Source organism: Tachyglossus aculeatus, chromosome X1 (genome assembly GCF_015852505.1).
Source record: "Tachyglossus aculeatus isolate mTacAcu1 chromosome X1, mTacAcu1.pri, whole genome shotgun sequence".
NCBI lineage: Eukaryota > Metazoa > Chordata > Mammalia > Monotremata > Tachyglossidae > Tachyglossus > Tachyglossus aculeatus.
The window spans coordinates 114,599,957-114,623,039 of NC_052101.1; the positions used below are offsets into that span (position 1 = coordinate 114,599,957).

A 23,083-nucleotide genomic window follows, 5' to 3' on the forward strand; every position below is an offset into this window, starting at 1 on the left:
GGTAGGGACTGTCTCTAAATGTTGCCAACTTATACTTCCCAAGCGCTTAGTACAGTGCTCTGCACATAGTAAGTGCTCAATAAATACGATTGAATGAATAAATGAATAGCATGCCTGGGTAGGTGAATGAACTAGGTAGGTTTTTAGGAGGCGTTGAAAGAGGGAAGGGAGTTTCAGGTGGGTGGGGAAAGTGTGAGCAATGGGTGTGGGAGATGAGTCGTCTGTAGGCTGCAGCAGCGTGGCTCGGTGAAAAGAGCCCGGGCTTGGGAGTCAGAGGTCATGGGTTCTAATCCTGCTCTGCCACTTGTCAGCTTTGTGACTTTAGGCAAGTCACTTCACTTCTCTGTGCCTCAGTTCCTTCATCTGTAAAATGGGGATTAAGACTGTGAGCCCCACGTGGGACAACCTGATAAACTTGTATCTCCCCCAGCGCTTAGAACAGTGCTTGGCACATAGTAAGCGCTTAACAAATGCCATTATTATAAGGACCCCATATCTGGGATTCTCAATTCATCATCATCAATCGTATTTATTGAGCGCTTACTATGTGCAGAGCACTGTACTAAGCGCTTGGGAAGTACAAATTGGCAACATATAGAGACAGTCCCTACCCAACAGTGGGCTCACAGTCTAAAAGGGGGAGACAGAGAACAAAACCAAACATACTAACAAAATAAAATAAATAGAATAGATATGTACAAGTAAAATAAATAGAGTAATAAATATGTACAAACATATATACATATATACAGGTGCTGTGGGGAAGGGAAGGAGGTAAGATGGGGGGGATGGAGAGGGGGAGAGGAAGGAAGGGGCTCAGTCTGGGAAGGCCTCCTGGAGGAGATGAGCTCTCAGCAGGGCCTTGAAGGGAGGAAGAGAGCTAGCTTGGCGGATGGGCAGAGGGAGGGCATTCCAGGCCCGGGGGATGACGTGGGTCGGGGGTCGATGGCGGGACAGGCGAGAACGAGGTACGGTGAGGAGACTGCTTTTCACCTAGCTGGTCCACAACCACTAACCACGATCCTATTTTCCCTTGAAAAACGCCCGACCCCTCAAGCGAGGCGGATGGGCCCCCCATCACAGGTCACGTGTCCCCCTCTCCTCCTGAGCCTCGGCCGCCACGTGCTCCGGGGCCTTTTAAAGCGCCTCCAAGCCCGCCCCATCACGTGACTCGGTATGGGGGCGTGACGGGGGAGGGCGAGCGCCTGTTCCCATTGAAGGCAGGATCGGTTTGCGTAGTGACGCAGGCGCAACCCAGCTCCTCCCTCCCTCCGCCCCCTTTCCCCTCCCCTCCTCCCCACCCCGTTTCACCCCCGCCCATCTCCTGGCCGACGACGGCGGCGGCGGCGGCGGCGGCTCTTGGAATGGAATGACATCACCGGCTGTGGGGAGCTCGAGCTGCTGGGAGAAGCGCGAGCCGCAGTGTCTGTCCTCGCGCCGCCTGCCCGCCGCCAGCACGAGCCCCCACCCACCCCCGGGCCAACGCGCACCCTCCTGCCGGAGCTGCTCTCTGGCTCCTCGATTCTTCCCCCTTCTCCCCCACGTTCTTTCTCCGTCGCTCGCCTGCGGGGAAGAGCGCCGGGGTCCGGGTCCGGATTAAATGCAACAACGCCGCCGCCTCCTCTTCTTCTTCCTCCCCCTCCTCTTCCTCCCGCTGCTGCTGCGAGGATGTGAGGGGACTACGAACCTGGGAAGCCCAGTCCAACCAGCCACCAGGTAAAAAAGAAAAAAAAAATCCCGGGGGTGGTGGTGTAGGGGGAATGGCGGGGGGGAGGGCGTGCTGGGAGAGGAGATGCAATGGTGGGTCGGGGGGCCGGGGGGGGCTGCACAGGGGGACGTGATGCACCGGTGCACTTAGGGGCATTGTGCGATGGAGCCCCGGAGAGATGTACCGGTACACGCGGGGGACATTGTGGGATGGAGCTCCTGAGGGGGTGGGGGGAGGGTGCACAGAGATGCCGGAGCTCCCCGGACGCTGCACGGAGGAACCTCTGAGAACAATACCCAGGATGGGGAGGGGGGACGGGAAGGCTCGTTGCCAGCGGACTGCTCCCGGCAGCTCTGCCCAGGAGATGAGAGCTGGATGTTGCAAGAAGGGATGGAGGGTGGGGGGAGCGCTCTTTTGTCCGTGAAGAGGGGGGATGCGACCCCACTGCCTGGGGCATTGGAACCGGGCGGCATGCGGTTGGGGGACGGATGGGGGCGAGAGGGTTTCTGTCGGCCGTGGGGCTGGATGCACCAGAACCCCCCGTTGGTTGCACCGGGAGGGATGGAAGGGGTGGGGGCGCGGCACGGTTGCACCAGGGAGATGCCCCGCCCGGGTATGGGGCATCGCGGCCCGCCGGGGAGGAGGAGGCTGCAGCCTGGACCTGGGGGACGCCGGGCTTTGTGCGGAAGGACCGGGGAGCGGCGTGCCCGGGGAGTGAAGAGGATGGGGAGGACAAGGGATGCTGCTCCTTGGAGCGGCGCCAGCAGAATCCCTTGCCCTACCCTTCGTTCCTACTTCTCCCGAGCTCTGCCCGTCTCTTCTATCTGTTGCCTGGATTTGTACTTCCCAACCGCTTAGTCCAGTGCTTAGTAAGCGCTCAATAAAAATGAATGAATGAATGTCTTTCTGCCGTCTCCCCCTCCCCACACCCCTTCACCCCGCATCCTGCCCCCTCTGTCTCACCCTCCCGTTGGTAGCGAGGGGGCCCGTACCCGCGCCCGTGGGCACTCCGACTCTTCCCAGCAGCAGAGGGCTCTCGCCACCCGCTCCACCACACCCCTCCCTCTAGGCAGTGGGGCGCCCCCTCCCGCTGGCCACCTGCACCCTCTCTTCCGCGCGCCCCTGTCGCTTTGGCTAGTTCACTGCCACCTGGGGCGGGAGCGGCTCCAGTATTCTTCCCTCGGGATTGGCAGACGGATCAGAGGGAGGAAACGGAGGGGGTTCCAAGGAGCTCCCCTTTCTGGACACCTTGCAGAAGGGTAGCGAGGCAGCTGGTCCAATCGAGGCCTGAAAGCAAGGGCGGGTGGTCTGCTGTTTGACTCAACTGATAGGGACAGGGACCCTCCCCCCCCCGACTCCATCCCTTAGCTCCGAGTGGTCGAGGGGGGCGGATACGGGACTCCCCTTCCCGTCCCCTCGGCTGCAGGGTGACGACATTCAGATGAACCGACCCAATCGAACCCCCGATTCAAGGCCCCCTCCCCGCCAGTTCGACTGCCACCACCCTCCTTTTCTGCCCTCCTCCCCACCGGCTGAGATTGTGACTGTGTGTGACCGGGCTGCGGGAGTAGGGATAGACGTGGGGTATATGTGTGGAGTGAATGAGGGTCTGAGTGTTTGGCGTGGGTATGTACGCGTGTTTCGTGAGTCCATGTGTGTGAGGTATGTCTTCACACATGTATGTAGAGGCGTGTGTCTGTATGCCCATCAGTGGGTATGAGTGACTGTGTATGGGGAATGTGGCCGCAGGTGCCTCCGTGTACATACATGTGTCTCTGTGTGCTTTGGTTTTCCATGTGTATGTGGGGAGTCGGGGATCCGTGTGCCTGTGTCTGTAAGGGAGTGTAGGTGTCAGTGTGAATGCGTGTGGCATTGGGTGTGAGTGTGTCCCATTGTGTAGAGAATGTCTTTCTTTGTGCGTGTGAGTATGCGCTTGTCCGTGTGAAGAGCCGCCCGGTTTCCCACCCCCCGCCCCAGCCCCGGCTCCGGGGGGAGAGGGAGGGGCTGGGCCCCGCCCCTGCCCGCGAGCCCCCCGAGTCCGGCCCAGGTGACGTCATCCCCAGAGTAGGTAGGTGTCGGCCTTCCCGCTAGAAGGCAGCGGTCCTCGCATCTCCGGCTCCGCCTCCATTGTTACCCCCTCTCCACCATCGGATCGGATCGGGGGAGGGGGGCGGATGACAGTGCAGTTTGGCAGGAGAAGGGGTGAGGGGGACGGCCCAAGTAATCCGGTGCCGGCGACTAGTCCCCTTCGCTTCGGGGGAACAACCAGCCTAGGCCCCCACCCCTCCCCACCCCATCCCATCGGGAGGGGGATACACGGCTACACGGCCACACAGCTGGACACATACAGTCCCGGATAAAGACATGCATACACCTCGAAGATACACACACGCGGTTGGGGAGGACACCCTTGCCTGGGGAGAAGGGGTGCCATCATCACCCCAGCTTCCAGAACTCCCGTCACAGAGCTCGGATTCTGGGGCCCCCATCTCCCTCGTTCACTCTCACACATATGTACAGACACACAGTTATCCACACGTGCACACCCTTATACAGTTGTTCGTATACAAGTGCACATCTGCACACGTATGCATAGACTCACTGTTGCATCAGACATGCGTGCAGACACACTAATGCATAGTCACACCCAGAAACAATCATTCAGACATACACACTCAAAGACACACCCTCACCGACACATTCAGGCACACACATAGAAGCACTTGCACAGAGTGCACGATGGCACACAGAGCTACGTGCCCAGAGATCTTTGCATAAACAGAGTACACACTCAGTCACAGATTCTTACCCACACCCAAAGCAGACACACAACACCCATAGGCCCAATCGCACATCTATGTATATCACAAAGCTATTCAAAATAGACATTTATACCGAGACACAAACACCCACAGAAACAGATCCCCACACACCCAGAGGCGTACAGAGACCCATATAGGCACGCACACACATGTACACGCACCCCCGCTCGGCTTTCCCCCCAAGTGGGGAATTCTGTCTCAAGGGCAATGTTTGATTGCTGTGGCCTGCTGAGGTCAGATGTCAGGACACTGGAGCTGGAATCCCATTTTGCACAACTCTTCTGTGTCTGGTGGTTCTGGGTTAGGGCGCTGGAGTGTCCAAATGTCTGGCCAGCCCCTGCAGGGGAAGATTGGAGACCTGGTAAACCTCTGGCCCTCTCTTTTACCTGCCTCATCCACTATTTTTGTCTTCCTTCCCCATCCCCTCCGCTCCCCATCCTCTCCGTGCCCTCCTCTACCACTCCCTGTCCCCTCAGCCCTCCAACCTCCCTCCCGCTAAGTGACTCCCTTGTAGAGCAGGGAATGAGTCTATCAAGTCTACTCTATTGCTCTGTGCCAAGCTGCTATTACAGTACTTGGTACCCAGTAAATGCCATTGATTAATTTACAGTTGTGCCCTGCTGCAAGGTTCTGGCAGAGCTGAATGCATGTGTGGGCGTATGCAGGCAAACGGGGGTTTAGGCATATCGTGTGGGTGTTTGTGTGTGAATGTGGGTTAGTAGGCTGGTCTGACTGGTGTGATTCATTCAGTCGTATTTGTTGTGCGCTTACTGTATGCAGAGCACTGTACTAAATGCTTGAGCTGTACTAAGTGCTTGGGATTATGTGTGGGGGGTGTCCCATGGGTCTGCAAGTGAGGGTGTCAGCACATATATTCATGCGTCTGTGTGTGACTGTTGGAGTGATTGTACCTGCATGATTGTGTGGGTCTATGTGTGAGAGTGGGTGTGAATGTGTGTTTGTGTGTGTGTGTGTCTTTCCTTGCTTTTGTGTGGGAGTGGGCTGAGATTGAAAGTGTGGATATGTGTAAAGTGAACATGGTTGGGAGGTGATTAAGAAAGTTGAATGGTTTTGTTGAGAGCAGGGGCCCATTTTACACTGTCAATCAGAGTGAATGGAAAAGTTCCATCCGGGCAAAAGGAGAGGGTGGGGTTATGACGCTTAGGGAGAACTGCGCGTTTCAGGCTAAATTCAGAACCCCAACCTGCAGGTTCGAGATTAAGCCCTGCTGCAGGGCTTGATCAGCAACAAGGGTCAGGGAATAATCCCCTCCCCACCTCTCACCCCCGCTTCCAAAACTCATCAGCCCCCCACAGCCTCACCACCCACTGGTTTGGTCTGCTCTGGGCAGGGGCTGGGGCATGGAGTGAATGGAGCAGTGTCCCTCCATCGGCCCCCTTAGCTGCAGAGGAAGAAGCCCAGGATGAACTGCCCCGATCCTTGAATCCCATTTTAGGGATACCATTGATTGATTGAGTGGGGTCAGATTGGCGGGATCTGCTGACAACGAGGTCTGGCAGGACCAACTTGGCCATCTCCTTTGCAGAGATGCTGGACTGTGGCCAGTTCCCGCCCAGCCCCCATCCCTCTCGCTGTTGTCTTTTTCTCCCAATCAATCAATCAATCGTACTTATTGAGTGCTTACTCTGCATAGAGCACTGGACTAAGTGCTTGGGAGAGTAAAATACAAGAGTTGGTAGAGATGTTTCCTGCCCACAAGGAGTGTACAATCTAGAGGGGTAGACAGACATGAAAATAAATCAATAAATTCATTACTGCTATGTACATAACTGCTGTGGACTTCTCTTCCCTGACTCCCGGGATGGGGAATGTTTTCATTATTCTGGAACTCTACCATGTTGGTCACCCCCTCCCCTCACCCTACGCCATCTCTGCAGGGGCCAAAAATAGATTAGACCCCAGTAAGGGCCAGGATACAGACCCCCACGGCCCCAAGACTCTTGCCTTGGGTCGTACACACACCCCCCGCCCCGACTCCGACTCTTTGGAACCCTCATCGAGCAGGGAAATGTCCCTGGTTCCTGGCCCTGTGCTGGTCTCAATGAAGCTGTCTCCGGATGTCCAGCGTAAATAATAATAATAATAATAAAGATAATTATGGCATTTGTTAAGCGCTACTATGTGCCAAGAACTGTACTAAGCGCTGGATCTGGGGACAGTCCATCCAAGGTTGAGGCGATGGAGACGGATCACTCTTATACCCCTCTCCCCCAGCCCTAGGACTCACGGAGATGATGGCCAGAGCCAGGGCAGTAGGTGGGATAGGACCCTCTGTGGGACAGGGTGGGGGTTGGGGAAAGGCAGGGCTTAGGCTCTGGATGAATAGGAGCACAGAGAGAGGAGAGAGATGGTCTCCCCTCACACCGAAATAGTAAATGTTTCCACAGTCGATCTTGGACCAATCAGTGCCGTGGTGAAGAAATATCTGTTCTCAGACTGGGAGGGACAGGGACTGGGTCCAACGTGATTTTTTTTTAAATGGTATTTGTTAAGCGTTCACTTTGTGTCAAGCACTGCACTAAGCACTGGGGTAGACACAGGATAATCAAGTTGGACACAGTTCCTGTCCCACAGGGCTCCCAGAGTCTAAGTCGGAGGGAGAACAATTCAGTCCCTATTTTACAGGCGAGGTAACTGAGGCACGGAAAAGTTAAGTGACTTGCCCAAGATCACACAGCAGGCAATTGGTGGAGCCCGGATTAGAACCCAGGTCCTCTGATTTTCTTTACCTCCGTCTCAGTACTGAATGTAGTGCTGGGCAGAGTAAGTGTTGACACCCATCCCTCTCACCAGTCAGGTGGGTGGGACTTGGGGAGGGTGAGGGCAGCAGCATGGCCTAGTGGAAAGAGCACAAGCCTGGGAATCAGAGAAATGTGCGGTTCTCCCTCTTGCTTAGACTGTGAGCCCTAGGTGGGACAGGAAGCATCCGATCTGATTAACTTGTATCTATCCTAGTGCGTAGAACAGTGGTCGACAGATAGTAAGTGCTTAACAAATACCATAGTGATAATGATAATAACCTGTTTGACTTTGCAGAGCGGGCCTCAGCGGGTTCTCTAGAAGTGCAAACTCTGCTCAGATTGCGGGGCGGGAGCTGTTCATCATGGGGAGCCAGGTCCCGATGGGTCTGCACCTTCTGCAAATTCATTCATTCAGTCGTATTGAGCGCTTACTGTATTCATTCATTCAATCGTATTTATTGAGCGCTTGGGAAGTACAAATGGGCAACATATAGTGGTGGTCCCTACCCAACAACGGGCTCACAGTCTAGAAGGGGGAGACAGACAAAAAAAACAAACAAAGAAGCAGACAGGTGTCAGTACCAACAGAATAAGTAGAATTATAGCTACGTACACATCATTATGTAGCAGAGAAGCAGTGTGGCTCAATGGAAAGAGCACGGGCTTGGGATCCAGAGGTCATGGGTTCTAATCCCAACTCAGCTGTGTGACTTTGGGCAAGTCACTTTACTTCTCTGTGCCTCAGTTCCCTCATCTGTAAAATGAGGATTAAGACTGTGAGCCCCATGTCGGACAACCTGATCACCTTGTATCCCCCCAGCGCTTAGAACAATGCTTCGCACATAGTAAGCACTTAACAAATGCCATTATTATTATTATCATTAATAAAATAGAGTAATAAATATGTACAAATATACACAAGTGCTATGGTGAGGGGAAGGAGGAAGGGCGGAGGGAGAGGGAGCGATGGGAAGAGGAGGAGGAAAGGGAGGCTCAGTCTGGGAAGGCCTCCTGGAGGAGGTGAGCTCTCAGTAGGGCTTTGAAGGGAGGAAGAGAGCTAGTTTGGCAGATGTGTGGAGGGAGGGCATTCCAGGCCAGAGGTAGGACATGGGCCAGAGGTCGACGGCGGGACAGGCGAGAACGAGGCACAGTGAGGAGGTAAGGGGCAGAGGAGCGGAGGGTGCGGGCTGGGCTGTAGAAGGAGAGAAGGGAGGTGAGGTAGGATGGCGGCATGGTGATGGAGAGCTTTGAAGCCGAGAGTGAGGAGTTTTTGCTTGATTCGAAGGTTGATAGGCAACCACTGGAGATTTTTGAGGAGGGGAGTGACATGCCCAGAGCGTTTCTGTACAAAGATAATTCGGTCAGTAGAGTGAAGTATAGACTGAAGCGGGGAGAGACAGAGCACTGTACTATGCGCTTGGGAGAGTACACCACCACAATAAACAGACACATGCACCGGGGGACGGATCTGGGAAATATGACCAACCTTAGGTTCCATATCCAGACCCCCTCCCCTCCAAGTCAACACAGGCTCTGCTATTGCTGGGGTCTGGGAAAGGACAAAAGCAGTGGGAACCAATAAATGAAAGGACTTTCAGCCACTCCACACCCCCTTTAGGGCTGAAGACCGTTAAATAAATCAGTCAATGCTTGGGACAGATCAATATAACAGAGACTCGATCCCTGCCCACTAGGAGCTTACAGTCTGGAGGACCGATCAGGTTTGCTTTGTCCCCATAAGAGTCGATTTGGTTCTCAGATTTGGGTCTGTCCATGACTTCGCCTACAGTACCCCCACTGGGAAGTGCAGGGTGGAGTGGGGAAGGGATGGGGTCCTCCTCTGGGATCCTGGTAGATCCTCTCGCCCCCTCGCCACCCTGCGGAGAGCTGTTTGCTGTGGCCGGGGCCCTGCAAGACTTCAGTAACATAGCTTCAGGCTCCACCTCTCCCTCTCTTCTCATGAGGTATTCCCTTCCATCCCTCCCTCCCCCCGCAGCCCCCGACTCTTCCGCCCCCGTCCCCTTCCCCAGCCATGCCACCTGTCTCCTCTGGTGGAAAATTCGGCCCCAGGGTGGAATGGAGGGGATCCTAGATTGGATCAGTGGGGGTGAAACCAGGGAAACTGCTCTCTGGAGGAGGTAGCTTTGCACTGGGATTTCTGAGGGGGGTGGGGATATGGCAACTGTGCAGGTGCTATCACTGGGACTTGCATCAGTCGTGACTCCCTCATGTTTGGCAGTTGGGAGGGGTGGTGGAGGGGCAGGGGGTAGTCTGTGTGATCCTGAAGCAGGAGAATATTATTATTTTTATCATTATTATTATCATATGGTACTTGTTAAGAGCTTACTATGTGCCAAGCACTGTTTTAAGTGCTGGGGTAGATACAGGTCAATCAGGTTGGACCAAATCCCTGTCCCACATGGGGCTCACAGTCTGAGTAGGATTTAATCCTCATTTTACAGATGAGGTAACTGAGGCACAGAGAAGTGAAGTGACTTGCCCTAGGTCACACAGCAGGCAGGTGGTAGAGCCAGGATTAGGACCCAGGCCTTCAGACTCCCAGACCCAGGCTCCTTCCATTTGCCACGCTGCTTCCCAACTGGTCTCAACCATGCGCCTGTGGAGTGAGAACCCCAGAGAGCATCTCTCCGCAGGGTTGAGAAATCTGCTCCTGATTGGGTCCAAGGCAGGGAAATGTGAAGCATGATAGAGTATGTGGTGGGGGGAGCCGAGGCTGCTCTGGACCAATTAGGGGCCCCCAGGCCACTCCAGCACCTGCTTTCCCTACAGCCCTAGTCTTAATGTCACCCAGATATTCACAGGAAATAATAATGATGGCATTTGTTAAGTGCTTATTCTGTGCAAAGCGCTGTTCTAAACGCTAGGGAGGTTACAAGGTGATAAGGTTGTTCCACGGGGGACTCACAGTCTTAATCCCCATTTTACAGATGAGGGAACTGAGGCCCAGAGAAGTGAAGTGACTTGCCCAAAGTCACCCAGCTGACAAGTGGTGGAGCCAGGATTAGAACCCATGACCTCTGACTCCCAAGCCCGGGCTCTGAAATTTCAGCACTGGGGAAACCAGACTAATAAACAACCAACCCCATGGGCTTGAGTGCAGCTACTGTGTGTTTGTACTAGGTATGTGTATTCTGAGAGTATATTGGGTCTGTGTGTGTGTTGTGTTGTGTACTGTGCATGAACTAGGACTCTCTGTTTAGGTATTCTTGTACTGGGTCTGTGCATATGTGTATCTTTATGTGTATGTATGTGTACTCTGTGCATGTATTCGGTCTGTCGTGTGTGTGTATTCTGTGTGTACACAAGTTCCCTGTCCTATACCGGAGTGACTGTGCCGTGGGAGCCCGGGGGAAACCGCGCTGCATCTGGAGTCTCGTGTCTCTAAACCAAGTACCAACTCCGCCCTCCACCTCCCTCTTTCCCTCTGTCTCTCCCTTCCACACATCCTCCCACTAGGCAGAAGCAAAATCTAAATGCTGACGACTTGGGCTGGAACGGATATAAGCGTGGGGGGGTTCCTGTCCGTATGGCTGAGCTAGGTCTGCCGTCTGCCCGGTGGCTGGGGGAGCTGGGGCGGGGGCAGGGGGCGTGGTGCGGTGGCTGGAAGAGAGGGGACCACCACACACAGCAATGGCGCCGGGGATGGAGTCGGGGGTTGGGGGGGGAACGAATCATCCGGCGCCTGCAGACTCTGATGATAGTGCAGTTGGTATCCCCAAAGACGGTGCTTGGTGGTTGGTGTCGAGGGTAATGAGGGGCTAAATTGAGTTCCCTCTTCGAGGGGGATTTTTCTCCTCTCTTACTCTCCCCTCTGCCTTTCCCCATGTCTGGGCCTCTTGGAGGGCCTAATGACAAAACATGACTGTGCACATGATGGGGCAGGAAGCACCCCCTCTTCCCCCCTTCCCCCACCACACACCTGTCCCACTCCCTAAGCGAAAGAGAGCCTGAGAGCCCAAGAAAAGGCAGCTTGAGTCTTGCTTTCTTAGTTTGGATTCAATTTGTCCCCATATGATGTTTCAGGAGATCCCTCCATCTGCCAGCCGGTGGATGATCTGCACTCTCTCGCCTCTGCCCCTTTTACCTCCTCGCCCACGGCATTTTTGGTCATCTGTTTTCAGCTCTGCCAGGCGGGAGCGGAACAGGAACTCCCCCACAAAATGTTCTGCTCCCTAAAAGTCTGGGTGGTGAGGGAAGGAGAGGCCTAAACTAACAGGGAGGGATTCACATTGGAATTAGCTGAGTTTCCTCTCCCATCCACCCCCCATCTATAGGTAGAAGGGAGAGTGGGTTGTGCAAGTGGAGAAAGCCTAGCTCATGTGCCTTCAGCAGTGTGTGTGTGTGTGTGTGTGTGTGTGTGTGTGTGTGTGTGTGAGTGTGTTTCAAATCCAACACAGACCTGCTATTCCCTCTGGTCTGCCTCCTCTGAAGCAGTCAGAGTCCCCTTACTTGGCCACAGGCCCCATGTATTTCCATGCCTTGCTCAAAACTCGTCCTTACTGGCCCAGGCCTACTGAGCGTCTTGGCCCTGCCCATCAGGTTGGCCGGTGCCCTTCACGCCAACAGTGCCTTTCTGCCCACCTGGATGTGCCCCCCGCTCCCCCCCCCCCCCCACTCCCCCTCCCAATCTTACCTTCAAAGTAAGGGGTTTGTTCAGGTTTGGGTTAGGGTTCGCGGGAGCAATTGATAGGGCTTAGGGTTAGGTGAGGGTTAAAGGCTTAGGGTTGGGGTTGGAGGCCCTAGTATGTTGGGGATCCAGGGAAATGCGTGAGGGGCATCTGGTTGGCTCCTTGGGCAGAATATTTTGGGGAGCCCTCGGATGTGTGCCCCCAGGTCTCTGCCCTATTGCACAAAGCAGGGAAGAGGGAGGGTTACATCAAAAGCCATTTGGAAGCCCTTGGGTCTCGTAAGAGCCCTGGGGGGAATGAGGCTCGCTGTGGGGGCAGAAACAGCTGCTGCATCAACCCCTCCACCACCCCTTAGGGGGCGTGGTCCCTGGCCTGATCAGAAGAGGCCCCTCTTTGCTGGGAGAGCTAGAGGTGACAAGGGGAGAAAGCCTCCGCTTAAGAATAATAATAATATTAATAATGACATTTGTTAAGCACTTACTGAGTTCAAAACACTGTACTAACCACCGGGCAGATACAAGATCATCAGGCCAGATCCAGTCTCTGTCCCTCACGGGGCTCAATTAATGGCATTTATTGAGTGATTACTGTGTGCAGAGCACTGTACTAAGCACTTGGGAGAGTACATTGCAATAGAGTTGGTAGACACATTCCATGCCCACAAGGAGTTTACAGGCTAGAGGGGAATAATAATAATAATAATAATAATGATGATGATGTTTATTAAGCGCTTACTGTGTGCAAAGAACTGTTCTAAGCACTGGGGAGGTTACAAGGTGATCAGGTTGTGCCTTGTGGGGCTCACAGTCTTAATCCCCATTTTACAGATGAGGTAACTGAGGCACAGAGAAGTTAAGTGACTTGCCCAAAGTCACACAGCTGACAATTGGCAGAGCTGGGATTCAAACCCATGAACTCTGACTCCAAAGCCTTTCCACTCTCCACTCCACTCTTTCCACTCTTTCCACTGAGCCACAGTGCTTCCAGACGTGCTTCTTCCAGACATGAAAAGAATTTATGGATATATATATCCGTAAATATATATATATTTTAAAGTTCTGTGAGGCTGAGGGTCGGGTGAACATCGTGTCTAAAAGGTGTAGATCCAAGTGCAAGGGTGATGCAGACATGAGAGGAAGTTGAGGAAATGAGGGCTTAGTCAGGGAAAGCCTCTGGGAGATGTGATTTTAGTAAGGCTTTGAAGATGGGGAGAGTGGTGGTCTGTCATATAGGAAGAGGGAGGGAGTTCCAGGCCCGAGGGAGGACGTGGGCAAGGGGTCGGCGGCAAGACAGATGAGATCAAGAGAGTAGGTTGGCATTGGAGGAGTCAAGTGAGCAGGCTGGATTCTAATAGGAAATCAGTGAGGTAAAATAGAAAGGCGGGAACTGATTGAGTGCTTTAAAGCTGATGATGAGGAGTTTCTGTTTGATGCAGAGGTGGGTGGGCAACCACTGCAGATTCTTGAGGTGTGGGGAGACGTGAACTGTACTTTTTTTTTTTTTTTTTACAAAGTTGCTCCGGGCAGCAGAGTGAAGTAAGAACTGGAGTGGGCTCACAGTCTAAGTAGGAGGGAGAAGAGGTTTTAAACCCTGCTTTACAGATGAGGAAACTGGGGCTCAGAGAAGTGAAAATGACTCACCAAGGTCACACAGCAGACAAGTGGTGAAGTTGGGATGAGACCCAGGTCCCCTGACTCCCAGGCCCGGGCTCTTTCCACTAGAGCCCACTCTGCTTCCTGAAACCGTGGTAGCCGGAGGGATAGCGGATGTTTCCTGTCTTCTCTTCCCTCTCTGGTTCCCTTCCTCCTGTTTGCAGAACAAGCAAGAGAGAACAGAAGCATCCAAAAAGGAGGCCCCAGCCTCTTTGCATTCCAGGAACTTGGCCTGCAGGCTCCGGATCTGAGGGTTTCTAGCTGAGGGGGCAAGCGGGATGTCATCTCTATGGAGACGGAGCAGCTGGAGACTACTCCATCCTCTCGCCCGCCTGGCCTGCCTGGAGCTGCCACTACCTCTACCCTGGCTCTGCCCCCCCCAGCCCCACCCTCCAGCTTCCTGCCTTGGAGCTCTCTGACCACCTCCAGGCCCCCAGGGTGTTGATTCTCTTGGGAATTCAGAAAGGGAGGGAGGAGGGGAGGCGGCACCAAGGCCCAGAACCGCTCAGGATGGAACAGGACATTCTTCCCTGCTCCTTGGGGAACTCTTATGCCTAACAGCAAAGGTGAGAAGCCCTCTCCTGGGGCTCTGAAGCCGGGGATGGGAAAGAAGTGGGGGCCCTGCTTACTGGAGGGGCCTGGCCGGATTGTGGGGGTTCGGTCTGAGCATCTCTGGGTGTAAGCCCTTGGAGACAGGTGGGGGTAGGCGCAAAGGTGGCCTAAATATTGGCCAGGTCTCTGGAGGTCACACTGGCTCCCCCTGCCAGGGGATGGGGAGATGGGAAGTGGTGGGGCGGGGCAGGGGGAGGTTCAAAATCCAGACCCGGGACCAGCGAGTGTCGACATTTCTGAGTGGGACTGGGTCTACACTAATCAATCTTCACTGCATCCCAGGGCCAGGGGTCTCAATCATTCTGGCTCTCTGAGTCTCCTCTCTGTCTCTCTCTTTCTCTGTTTCCCTGGCCACAGAGGAGCTGGGCAGCATAACAAAGGCTGTTTGGGCAATGCTAGGACTGACTTCAGCTGTGGAGTGGGTGGCCGGGGTGGGGAGGGGACAAGACAGGAGCGAGGAGAAGAGGCAGACAGGGAGGTGGCAGGATTTCTGGGCACTGGGTTTCTCTGCTGCTAAGTCATGGTAATATGGCAGCATGATCATAATAATGATAATTGTGGTATTTGTTAAGCGCTTACTAAGGCACTGCTATGTGCTGGGGTGGATAGAAGCAAATCGGGTTGGACACAGTCCCTGCCCCTCGTGGGGCTCGATGGAGGCTGAGGGGGAGACTGGAGGAGAAAGGGGCTACAGTGAAGAGAAGCCGCGTTGAAGCCGCTAGAGAAGCAGCGTGGCTCAGTGGAAAGAGCCCAGGCTTGGGAGTCAGAGGTCATGCGTTCTAATCTCAACTCTGCCACTTGTTAGCTGTGTGACTTTGGGCAAGTCACTTAACTTCTCTGTGCCTCAGTTACCTCATCTGCAAAATGGGGATTAAGACTGTGAGCCCCACGTGGGACAACCTGATCACCTTGTATCCCCACCAGCGCTTAGAACAGTGCTTCGCACATAGTAAGCACTTAACAAAAATGATAATTATTACAGTGGAGCTCCCAGTGCGGGGAGGCGAGGGGGCAAGGGGAGGGGAACGGGGTGTCTGTTCCCGCACCTCCTGGAAAAACAGTTTGTAGTAACATACTTTAGTCTTTCACAACACCCCCCCCCCACAATCCCCACACTGAGTATGCATGTGTGAGCATGCATGCATGCAGTCATCATCATCATCGTCATCATCAATAGTATTTATTGAGCACTTACTATGTGCAGGCAACTGAATTAAGTGCTTGGGAGAGGATAAAATACAACAGAGCTGGTACACATGTCCCCTGCTCACAACAAGCTTAGTCTCTTGTGTGTATGCGCAGGTGTGTACATGAATGTGTATGTATGTGTGCAAGAGTGGTTGCACGTGTTTATGAGTGTGTATGGGTATGCATGTTTGCATGAGCACACATATAATAATAATGACGGTATTTGTTAAGTGCTTAACTATGTGCCGGGCACTGTACTAAACGCTGGGGTTGATACAAGCAAATCGGGTTGGACACTGTCCCTGTCCCATGTGGGGCTCACAGTTTCTATCCCCATTTTACAGATGAGGTAACTGAGGCCCAGAAAAGTGAGGTGACTTTCCCAGGGTCACACAGCAGACAAGTGGCCGAGCCGGGATTAGAACCCATGACCTTCTGACTCTCAGACCCGTGTTCTATCCACTACGCCATGCTACTTCTATATGTACATATGTGCATATATGTGCGCATATGTACATAAGCACACACAAGTGTACATGTATATACAAGCATGTGTGTGTGTGTGTATACAGTCAATCAGTCAACGGAATTTTTTTATTTTAATGGTATTTGTTAAGTGCTTACTATGTTTCAAGCACTGTTCTAGGTGCTGGGGTAAGTACAAGTCAATTAGGTCAGACACACTCCCTGTCCCCCATGGGGCTAACAGTCTAAGTAGGACAGAGAACAGGTATTGAATCCCCATTTCACAATTGAGGAAACTGAGACACAGAGGAGTTAAGGTCACAGCAGGCAGGTGGCAGAGCCGGATTAGAACCCAGGTCCTCTGACTCCCAGCCCTGTACTCTTTCCACTAAGTCATGCTGCTCCCTATTTACTGAGCTCTTACTGTGTGCAGAGCACTACTAAGCACTTGGGAGAGGAAAGTGTCTTAGAGTAGGTAGACACATCCCCTGCAATCAATCCATGATATTTATTGAGTGCTGACTGTGTGCAGAACACATTACACATTACCAATTACTTGGGAGAGCACAGTTCCATAGAGTTGATAGACATAAAACTTGTCCTCAAGAAACTCACAATCTGACGGGGAAGACAGACATTAAAATAAATTACAGACAGGGAAGCAGCAGCGTGTAGGGATATGGACATAGGTTCTGGCGGTGGTGGAGGAGGTGACTATCAAAGTGCTTAGAGGGCACAGGTGAGGCAGAAGAGAGGGAGAATAGGGTGGGGAGATGAGGGGTTAGTCAAGGAAGGCTTCCTGGAGGAGATGTGATTTTAGTAGGGCTTTGAAGATGGCGAGAGTGGTGGTTATGAAGAGGGGAGGGCCTGAGGAAGGAGTCAGCAGAGCGAGAGGCAAGAGTGAGGCCCAGTGAGTAGGTTGGTGTTAGAGGAGTGAAACGTGCAGGCTGGGTTGTAATGGGAGAGGAATGAGGATAGCTAGGAGGGAGAGAGCTGTCTGAGTGCCTTAAAGCCGATGATGAGGAGTTTGATGCGGAGGTGGATGGGCAGCCACTGGAGGATTTTGAGGAGTGGGAAGACGTGCACAGAATGTTTTTTCAGAAAAACGATCCAGGCACCAGAGTGAATTATGGATTGGAGAGGGGAGTGTCTCTGTGTGGTTCTGGGTGCATGTGTGTGGTACCACCCCGGCTGGTTGCCCTGAGTCCACCAGGAGACCACAGGCAAACGCGCTGCAGGATGAGGGAGAGGAAAGAGCAGACCCTGCCCCCCTGCCCATCCCCAGACCTAATCCTGCTTGTGGACAGGGAACATGTCTACCCACTCCATTCTGTTGTACTCTCCCAAACGCGTAGTACAGTGCACTGCACACAGTAAGTGTTCAATAAATACCATTGATGGATTGATTGATTAATCCAAGGAGAACAGTGTTCTCACTTGCCTTTCTTCAGTTCAGTCACATTGGTCCCTATGGCTGAAGACAGGCTCAGCCCCCACCAGGGCCCCAGGCCTGGGTTCTGTTCCCGTTCTGACCCCAACACCCTGTGTGGTTAAAGAAACAGCATGGCCTAGTGGATAGAGCAGAGGCCTGGGAGTCAGAAGGTCATGGGTTCTAATCACGGCTTCACCACTTGTCTGCTGTGTGACCTTGGGCAAGTCACTTCTCTTCTCTGTGCCTCAGTTCCCTCGTCTGTTAATTGGGGATTGAGACTGTGAGCTGCATGTGGGACAGAGACCATGTCCAATCTGATTTATTTGTATCCACCCCAGCACATAGTACAGTCTCTGGCACATAGTAAGCGCTTAACAAATACTATGGTTATTATTATTATTATTATTATTATTATTAATATTAATAATAATAATTATTAAATGGCTCACCCTCTCTGTTCCCTAGATTCCCTGTGTGGAGGAAAGCACTTCTGGGAGATAGAAAAAGGAGCATCTGGTTGGGCTTGATGAGTTCTGTGTGGGAGAGTGGGGAGCTCCTTGTCCTGAGCATTACTGTTTGTTTATTTTTAAATCCTTGAGCCAAAGAAGCAGGCTCTGGAGCAGACCATGTGGGTTTTACCGTGGTTTTTGTCAGCTGGGAGGGACATTTCTGATTTGAGCAGGGGTAGGTGTGAATGTGGAAGAAGAGCCATGGTTATTGCTCGTTGTGGGCAGGGAACTAAGTACTAACTACTAACTCGGAATCGTACTCTCCCAAGCACTTAGTACAATGTTCTGCACACAGTAAGTGCTCAATAAGTACCATCGATTGATTGATAGATTGCTCAGTGTAATTCATAGACTCTGAGCCCTATGCGGGCCAGGGACCGTCTGATCAGATTATCTCATATAGCATTGTGGCACAGTGGAAAGAGCACGGGCTTGGTAGTCAGAGGTCATGGGCTCTAATCCCGGCTCCACCAACTGTCAGCTGTGTTACTTTGGGCAAGTCACTTAACTTCTCTGTGCCTCAGTTACCTCATCTGTAAAATGGGGATTAAGACTGTGAGCCCCACGTGGGACAACCTGATTACCTTGTATTCACCCCAGCGCTTAGAACAGTGCTTTGCACATAGTAAGCGCTTGACAAATGCCATCATTATTATTATTCCTATCCTAGTGCATAATAGTGCATAATAAATACTAATAGTATTATTACAAAGCAGAATGGGGCTGGGGAAAGGGTAGGCTGGATTCACAGAGACCTGATTTGGAGTCTGAGCAGCCCCCATGGAACTGGCATCTGAGTACTGGAGGATTTGCCCTAAATGTGGCTAAAAAAGGAAGACACTACTCTGAGGACCTAAGAACTTGAAACTAAAAACCAATAAAAATTCTGGGGTCCTTTGCCCCATCTCTTTGCATTCGTATCATGCCTGTCTGTCTGTCTGGGCCAGGTTCCCCCCAACAGGCAGAGTGATTGACAGAGCTGGAAAATTCCAGACCAATGCCAGGTCCTTTCCCGCTGCTGCTGGGCCATGTCACCTCCCCCCACCCCCAACCTTCTTCTCTCTTCTGAGTCGATGACCTCCAGCTTCAAACCTGCCCCATTTTGCCCCATCTCCCCATTCCTTTCTAGCCTCTGACCTCTGCCCATGTATATTTAGCCCATGTTTACCCAGCTGTTTGCTTCCCTTTTTTGTTTATAAATAGCAGCAGGTCTCCCAGGAGTGCTTGAGAGGGGTGGGGGACACTAGTTCTGACTTAATAATAATAATTATTATTATTATTATGGTACTTGTTAAGTGCTTACTATGCACCAGCGCTGTTCTAAGCGCTGGAGTAGATACAAGTTAATCAGGTTGGACACAATCCCTGTCCCACATTGGGCTCACACTCTTAATCCCGTTTTTTTTTTACAGATGAGGTAATTGAGGCCCAGAGAAGTGACTTGCCCAAGGTCACACAGCAGACAAAATGGTGGAGCCGGGATTAGAACCCATGAGCTTCTGACTCCCAGGCCCGTGCTCTATCCACTACACCACTCTGCTTCTCGACTTGTGGGGAAGCGAGCAGAGAGGAGGTCCAAGTCTAGATGGTTCTCACTTGCCAAGGATTAGTGGCATTCTTCCTTCTGGCAGGCCTCTGACTGGGGAGGTGTTTGTCAACCTTCTCCCCTTCCCAAACTCCTCCATGGCTCCCCCAAACCTCCCATTGCACTTGCCCGGGGGTGCTGGATTCCCTTGGATGCTTAGGGGTTAAAGCTGAATATTTTGAGAGTGAGAGCTGCCTCATCCCCCCTCTCCATCTACTCCCCTCTCCCTCCAGGCTCCTGCCCAGGAAGCTGGGCTGGAGAGAGGAGATTTTCAAACCAAACTCTTTCGTAGCCCTGATGGTTTGATTGGCTGCCAAAGCTCCTGGCTCTCAGTTTGGGAAGGTTCCCCCCCACCCCCAGCCCCCTTTAACTCCCCCTCTTCCCTATGGTGTCGGGTATCAGGTTGGCATAAAAACACCCATCTGTTTTCAATCTGGATTCTCATTTCCATCTTCAGTGCATCTTCCCACTCCTCCTCCTCTGCACTCCCATCCCCCTCCACAGGCACACAGCAGTTCAGTGTGTAACTAGATGCTTTCTAAACACACACTGTCACACGCAGTTACACACAGAAACACATATCCAGTCACACCCAGCGTATGCACACACACACACACACACATTCCCCCCCCCCCCCCCGGTTGTTGCTAAGGCCTGGAATGCCCACCCCCGTGGAGCAGGGGGGAGGGGTCAGCTGCAGACCCTCTCCCCCTCCAGGACCCCTACCCGCGACCATGTGGGCCTTTACTGGAGTAGGAGGGACGAGCTTGCCATTTTCCCCCTTCCCTGGACTGGTTTTTCCCAGCCTTGAAGGAAGGGGCTGAAGGATGGAGACCTTTTTGGTGATCCCGGACCTGGGAGCCAGCCCTGATGAAAAGGGTGGGGGGGGGGGGGGGAGTTGCTGTTAAAGCATGACCACAGGGGAATTGCAGAGTTGGGGGATTGAGACCTATCCCTCCCACTCCTTCCTCCTCCATCAGCCTCCTCCATCCTTCTTTTCCCCCTCCCTTCCAACCATCCTTCCTCTTCCCCATCCCTCCCACTCCTTCCTCCTCCATCAGCCTCCTCCATCCTCCTTTTCCCCCTCCCTTCCAACCATCCTTCCTCTTCCCCTCTCTTCTCCCTTCCTTCCTTCTTTCCTCCCTTGCTCCTTCCTTCTCCCCCTCTGACTTCTCACCCCGGGAGCGGCCGCCTACCCCATCCGACTGCTCCTCTTCCTCCTCTCCCGCCCCTTCTCCCATGCTCCTTCCCCCGCCCCCCAAGCCCCTCCCTCGTCCCTGCCCCAGGCTCCACCCACTCCTCTCTTGTGCCTTCGCTCAAACCCCCCCGTCGCCCGCCCCTTCCCCCAATACTCCTCTCGATCCCTCCCGCCCCTTCTCCCCGGCTCCTCCCCCCCACCAGTGTCCGGGCGGGCGAACGCACGGACGGGGCTGTGGCCGCCCAGATTCGGATCCCAGACACCTCAGAGCTGCCGCGGGGCCGGGCCGGGCCCAAGGAGCGCTAGAAGTGGCGAGGCCGGGGGTCCTGGCGGGCCTGGAGGAGCCGGCCCCCCCTCCCCCCCTAGGCTCTGCGGAGGGAGCTAGAGGGTGAGTGTGAGGGGCCCCCCTCGCCTAACCTCTCCCCAACACTGTGCGAGGAGGATCTCCCTTCCCCCACCACTCTCCACAAACGTTGCAAGGTTGGGGGTCCGGGGTTCAGGGGTACCCCCTCCCTGTTTGGAGGGGATCTTGCACGGGACCCTCTTCCCCAAGGGCTTTGTTCCTACAGACAGGAATCCCCCACCCCTCCGCCCCCCGGACAGGCCTCTTGTAACCCGCTACCCCCTCATGGAGGTGTAAGGTGGCCTTGCCTGGCACTGAGATCGGGCAGGGCATGCCGACTCCCCCCCCCGCCCCCCCCCTCCAAGAAAGTATTTAAACCCTGAAACCAAGTAAACAGGTCAGTATAGGTAGATTCTCTGCTTGGACAGGATTTGGTAGAACGCCCCCCCCTCTCCCCCAACACCCCTCCTCATATCCCTCAGATGGGAGGAGTCTGAATGTTTTCCCTAAATTTCTTTATTTTCTGAAGGGCAGGGGAGCAGGGAAGAGGCAGACCGAATAGAAACGGGGGCAGGCTGCGACCGTTATTTCTGCCCCCAGCTCAAGACCCCATCGAGGTATTCCCACACCTGCCCAGAGGTCAACTCACAGCAGCCAAGTTAGACACCGCTCCCTCCACCTCCGTCCGCCCCACAAAAAGCCATAAAGGTAGTCAAAGCAGCAGCAGGCTGGCCTGTCCTCTGCCAGAGCCCCCTCGCTGGGCCTCTCTGCCCAGCCTCTCCAAAACCCTCCCCCCTGTTCAAAGTTTCCCTATCCTCCCAGTCGACTCTGGATTTGCTTGCTTCTCTTCCTTCCACCCACAGACACAGGGAGCCTCAGCTTGTGAAGAGGCCTGGGAAAGTTATTTTTCCATCCTTCTCCCCCTCCCCCCAAATCTAGAAGCTCCTATGGCTAGAGGTTTTCCAGCACGAGGCTTGGGGTGCGTGGGTGGGGAGACTGGGTCCCTGCCCCCCATCTCCTGGTGGGTGGAGAGAAGGTGGCCCATCTGCCCACTCCACGAAGTGGGAATAGAGAAAGAGGAGGATCGAGGGGCGCCCTCCGACCTGGCTTTGAGAAAAGGAATCTGGGACCACCTGCAATGGGAAGTCCCACCAGCTAGACATTTGCCAGATGGTATCCATCGTCCACCCCAAAAACTCCTCCTGCCTGGGAAAGGGTGGAGTTTTTTGTTCCCATTTCTTAGCTGGGAAAACTGAGGCTGAGAGGGAAATTGTTCAAAGTGGCCAGGGCACCAGAACCCAGACGTTCACCTGGTGTTCCTCCTCCTATCCCAAAACCCTCCCTGAAAAATTAGCGTGTCAGTTTGCACCTTCTCCCTCCAAATAGAAATATGGGAAATATGGGGAACATATTTATTCTATTTATTTTATCTTGTTAATATGTTTTGTTTTGTTGTCTGTCTCCCCCTTCTAGACTGTGAGCCCGCTGTTGGGTAGGGGCCGTCTCTATATGTTGCCAATTTGTACTTCCCAAGCGCTTAGTACAGTGCTGTGCACACAGTAAGCGCTCAATAAATACGATTGAATGAATGAATGAATGAATGAAACTTAATCTGGGGTGGAGTCACTGCCATTCTGGACCTGCTCCTCTCTTCACTCCCCTGCCTCCTACCCCCACCCCCAGCTCTCTCCTGAGCCACCACAGTGTCAAGTCTCCCACCCCATCCTCCCTCGTGGGCCCCAGGGGGTGCATGACCCTCACTTCTGGGGAGGAGTCAGGAAAGCTGGGTTGGAACCGAAGTCCTCCAGGGGACAGCATTGGCAGGCTGGCGTCCCCCCACCCCCTGAGTAGCATTGGAACCTGTTGAGTGCTTGTATGTGGGTGTGAAAGGGGAGAGGAATGGCAGAGTGGGAGGCAGATTGGGAGGAATCTTTGCTTTGAAAGAGTGAGAAGAAATCCCTATTGTAAGTTTGGGGTGCTGTAACTGTAGCACTGTACAAAAAGCCTCCAATTCTCTCCTCACTGTGCCAGCCTTGGAGAAGGTTCTTCTCTCCCACTGCCCTGAGCCCCCAGGGAATACCTTTTCGTGTTTTGAGTTTGTGGTTTATCTTGTGGCAGTGGTGAGTCAACCCCCTGCTCCTCCTTCCTTCCCTCCCTC

General features: G+C 53.5%; 1 protein-coding gene across 16 annotated transcripts in view; it reads left to right on the forward strand.

Moving 5' to 3' along the window:
- Positions 1–1,394: 1,394 nt before the first annotated feature.
- PTPRS (protein tyrosine phosphatase receptor type S) overlaps positions 1,395–23,083 on the forward strand; it is a 95,857-nt gene continuing 74,168 nt past the window's right edge. For all 16 annotated transcript variants that reach the window (XM_038740621.1, XM_038740625.1, XM_038740623.1 and 13 more), the window contains exon 1: positions 1,395–1,716. The gene's annotated coding sequence lies outside the window, so the exon portion shown is untranslated. The remainder of the gene's footprint in view (positions 1,717–23,083) is intronic.